Source organism: Ylistrum balloti, unplaced genomic scaffold, assembly GCF_031769215.1.
Source record: "Ylistrum balloti isolate Yb309-2 unplaced genomic scaffold, AGI_CSIRO_Ybal_v1 Utg370964, whole genome shotgun sequence".
NCBI classification, from domain to species: Eukaryota; Metazoa; Mollusca; class Bivalvia; order Pectinida; family Pectinidae; genus Ylistrum; species Ylistrum balloti.
This window is the reverse complement of record NW_026782542.1, coordinates 1,520,474-1,525,718: the sequence shown is the minus strand read 5'-3', so window position 1 is coordinate 1,525,718 and position 5,245 is coordinate 1,520,474. Positions and strand designations below refer to the sequence as shown.

General features: G+C 33.4%; 1 long non-coding RNA gene across 1 annotated transcript; it reads left to right on the top strand.

The window, feature by feature from the left end:
* Positions 1 to 481: 481 nt before the first annotated feature.
* On the top strand, positions 482 to 4,733 carry LOC132559760 (uncharacterized). Its single transcript, XR_009554638.1, has 3 exons — positions 482 to 568; positions 1,442 to 1,490; positions 1,766 to 4,733. It is a non-coding gene; the product is annotated as an uncharacterized LOC132559760 (long non-coding RNA).
* The last annotated feature ends 512 nt before the right edge of the window (positions 4,734 to 5,245 follow it).

The window sequence follows — 5,245 nt, the reverse complement described above, 5'->3', positions numbered from 1 at the left end:
TCACTGTTAGGATGTTAAAAAATGATAATACAAGAGGAATAAAATATCATGCGACAAGTATTAGAGAAATGTTTACTAGAAGCTTAGAATCTGTGCTTTTGATACAGGTTTACTTGTATTTTCTATTTTGACTACTGCCAATAATAGCCTCTCAAGTTTGCTAATTGTAAATTACTTCTAAACAGCTTTACATGAGGAATTACAATTGATTTCTGTGTTTGTGATCTAGAGTCATTATAGAACTCTTTACTATTTATCTTCTTTGCAAATTTTGCAGTTAATTGGTCTCATATACTTAATTAATTACAGTTCGTTCAATAAACAGATACGCCCAAAACAGTACATTTTACTCCACAATATTCAGATGCTGGTTTGTCAGCTTTCTCATCAATGTAAAGTCACTACATCCAGCTCTGAGTTATGAACATGTATTCTCTCTCAAAACTTATCCTATATATTTAGGATTTTGGGATATGGCAAGTGATAATAAAATATTTTATGAATTTCAGATAAAGCTCAGACAATTGAAGTAAATAAAAGAGAAAAGGAAAAGAAGGACAGAACAAAGGTATACTGACAAGGTTTTCTATAACAGATACACATATCTACTATGCTTCCTTTCTTTGAAGTACTCTTCTTCATAGCTATATATAATATACATATATATAAATATGATCTTGCATGAGTGTTGATATAATATGAACTTAATTAACAAGTCCAATTAATTCCATATTTCTGTCACCACAATACTGTTATTACATATGTCGATATGATGACATGGCCCAACAGGCCAAATATGTGATAGATATAGGTATACAAATCTGTTGATGTGTATACTGACAGTGTAGAACTATAGTGTCACGTACATGAGAGGAAATCCTGTTCTTATAAACTTTACAATTGTATACATGTAATAATTTTTAAATTATCTTTTAAAGCTTGATTGTCTACTTTTAGGGCTGTAATGATACATTTTAGCTTCAACACATATCATGATAAACACTTGTCGCTTTGATAAAATACACTTGATGATAATGATATCGAATGCTGACTTTCAAAAAAGTAGTATGATTATACAACCCTTTCTTGCTTTCTTTAGAAAAAGGAAAATATAAAATGTCACTTTCATGACAATCAGAAGATGAAGTCTTAACTTCTGTTTTGAGCAACTATACTAAATGTTGTGTTTTATCATATTAAAAAAGGATCAATTTAAAAAGTTGTATTGAAAATTAAATTGGAAGGTTAATATTGCAGTACAAAGTGAAACGTAACAAATCTTTATTGTTCTACATTTTCACAAACTTATGAATCTGTCTGATCATTGTAAATTATTTTACTACAGTATTGTTAATAAAGTGACTGTATTGGTATTGTCAATAATTGTGGTAAAATTGATTCAGAAATTTTGTCATTGTGAAACTTTTATTTTCAATTGTAGATTGAATTTGTGGTTGGTACAAAGAAACCCTCCTCAGATGGACCATCAGGTATTGTATAAGCAGTTTGTATCAGCCTTTGATGTTGATTACACAATGTAGATCCCAGAACTGTAGCCTCCAGGATGAATATATTTATAGACCACTGTATTTTACCAGACTTTCTGCTTTATATTCCTGACTTTCTGTAAGGTCCAATACTAAATTTCTCATATTGGTGTGTTTTTTTAGATATTACAAAACTGTTAGTGTACAAATGAAATTAAATATTCGTAATACCAGCTAGTGTTCTTTTTTACAGTTAAGATATTGTTTTTGTTATTCAGATGAAAAGAAGAGAAAGAGTAAATGGGATGCTCAACCCAGCGTCATCAACATACCAGGAATGATCAATCCAGCTGTGATTAATCTAACTGCTACTGGGACCAAATCAACAGTCATCCCCGCCCACGGCAGTATTACCAAGAAGTCGTCAAAGTGACCCCTTATACAAAGTCAGTCATCAGTTTCTGGATGTGAAAGATTACTGTGATCTTTTATAACAAGTTTATGGTCAGCAGTTCATTCTATATTTGAATTATTCAAACTGACCACCGTCAGCCATTTCTGATTTTGGTTAAAATCAGATTGGAAAAAATGTTAGTGAAGGGGCAATGTAACAGAAACAGCTTTTGATGACAATAACTGGTTGAAGAGGACAATGAAATATTTCAGGATCAAGCAATATTACACAGACTTTTGATCGTAAAATGCAATGATACTGATGTGATGTTCTAAAAAATAATTGGATGATTGACAAGTGCAATGTGTTAAGCAGATATTTTCACATTATGACAGATAGAATATTTCTATGTGTGTGTGCCACTCAGCCTTATGGCTAGTAGTTATTGCTGGTGTGCCATTCTTAACTCATAGCCAGTGTGTACTGGTGTGCCACTCAGCCTTCTGACCAGTAACTCTGTGCTGGGGTGCCACTTTGCCTTCTGGCTAGTATCTCAGTGCTGGTGTGCCACTTTGCCTTCTGGCTAGTCAGTGCTGGTGTGCCACTCTGCCTTTTGGCCAGTAACTCCATGCTGGTGTGCCACTCTGCCTTCTGGCCAGTAACTCAATGCTGGTGTGCCACTCTGCTTTCTGGCCAGTAACTCTATGCTGCTAACATGTTTTCAGATAGTCAAACAATCAAAGAACTGAACAAGCATACACTAGTGTTGTTACTGTGACAACAGCAATTTAACCATGATAAGTGATACTATTAAGTGTGTCAATGCTAGGTCAGTAGCATATTATGATAAAGGATTGTCTCACATCTATTATCTGGTCAATCTGTGCAACCTTGAAATATGTTAGGTCCTAAACACAAAAAATGACCAAATTATCAATGCCTACCAATTTACTTAAAAGTCACATTATATTTTGTTTTCTTTACCAAAGAGGTCATAGGTTCATGGTTCTGTCAAGTTTTTTAGACAAACTTTTATCACCTGCAGAATGGCTTGTACCAAGAGCCTTCAATTTTGTCAAGCCATAATCCAAACATACAGAGAAGCTGGGTAAATGAAAGTAGAACCTTTGGATATTGAGGCTGTAATCAGATGTTTTGAAAAATGTAGTGTTGACAAGTGAAATTTTTTTTTTTTGAGACTTGTATAATTCAGTTTCATGTAAATGTCAGTATGGACTATCCTGTTGATGAGATAACTTTATTACATACACACATATCATACTGTTTCATTGTATTACATACACAAATATCATACTGTTTCATTGTATTACATACACAAATATCATACTGTTTCATTGTATTACATACACAAATATCATACTGTTTCATTGTATTACATACACACATATCATACTGTTTCATTGTATTACATACACAAATATCATACTGTTTCATTGTATTACATACACAAATATCATACTGTTTCATTGTATTACATACACAAATATCATACTATTTCATTGTATTACATACACACATATCATACTATTTCATTGTATTACATATACACATGTCATACTATTTCATTGTATTTAGATTCATTGCTTGTTGATATCATGCTTGTACACATGTTAAAAATCCATCCTTTTATCTTACCTGCTGGTCACCACTTTTGTGGAACTTCCACATCTGTTAACTTTGTATTTCTACATCCTTTTAATATGGTAACAGATTAAATGATGACCTAGTATTTTCATTGGCATCTCCTATAGCATAGCATCATGGTAATGGTATGGCTTCAGGAAAAATGCCGATCAGTTTTACTAAATAAACTAGATATTACAAGGTATATGTTGTGTATACACTGCTGGAATATTAGGTGTAGACTGAAGTAAGGTTGCTTTTCTGTATGTTTAAATTTCTTAAGATAGAATCTCTTCATGACAACATGTGTCAAGATTTCATGAAGTGTTGTTGGTAAAATCATTGGACTTTTTTCTGACTATGTTTCCTTTATGCCCTTTTTGCATTTTTTCACAAATTGTTAAACAGCTGAAGTTTATTCCTTTTGTGAGAGCTTAAGCTGCAATCATTACATATGTAGGGCACACTTAGATTGCTGTTTACAATGGCTCCACTTCAGATAAACACTATAGCAACAAGTATATGTGTAGAAGAGGGCAGGTCACCTTGCTAGCTTCAGCTAGTGGGAATTTCCCTGACTGAGAGTATTTGGCTGGAGACCCAAGAGTCGCTAGTTTGAACCCCACTAGGGATAGGGCATTTTTCATTACTCTTCTCCTATCATACATGACTTCCACTTGAGTAAACACAGCTTACTGGTGAGGATATCTATGATTAATGTACCTTAGGGGAATGATAGTTTTCAAATTGTATTAAGAGAATAAGATAAAAGACTTAACAAGTTGAATTCAAAAATTTTGAATACCACACAAAAAAAATGATTTTCAATATACTGCATTTAGTCATTACAGGTGCCAATGTCTACCTATGAATGGATTGTAATGTGCTACCTTATTTGATTGATAATTGTAGGGTAAGAAAATGTTTTGTAATCTATCAATAATCTGGACACATCCTTGTGATGTATCGCAGATGAAAACAATACCTGGTTTATATGTGTCTGAGGGTCTGAGTGTGTGTAACTATGATCAGTATAACATTTTACTGTAATGCTTTGCTAGACAGCAGGCAAGTTCAAAATAGTAAAATATGAATATAGTTTTTTTAGAAAAAAAGATTGTGTGTTTTCATTTGTTTTACATTCCAAGTCAAGCCTGCTCACAGCAGTATTGGTAAATAAAGTTTGGATAGAATGTATAGCCATACAAGGACTAATGTTGTATTAGTCTTTACACATGTTTCCATGTGTAGCAATGGGAATGTCAATGTTTCAGACATCATTGGGGACAGATACTCTATACCTTTATCTTAAACTTCTCACTATCATTCTGGTTTTGTTTGCTAGGTTTATTGACATGAACAGCTTAGATCATGTGAAGGCAGGTCTCCTGCTTAGTAGCTGGTGATTATCTCATTGAATATCATGCAGAGGCACATCACATGCCATCAGAGGAAAGTGTCTTGACCAAAGACACAGCTATCACAGCACAGGATGGTCTGAGCTTCCTAAGAACACAAGCTGTCCCATGGAACCACACACTTGAGGTTACTATCAGATCATTTAAATTCACCTTATTCACTTGTATTCCATCCAAACTACAAAACTTTGTGCAAAGAAAGCCAAAGTGCATATTAACTTTTGCTATTCGCATATCACAACTTTTATAATGTCCTGATTGTTCATCTTTCAACCATTGAGATGTGATCTTTCACTTTTTCA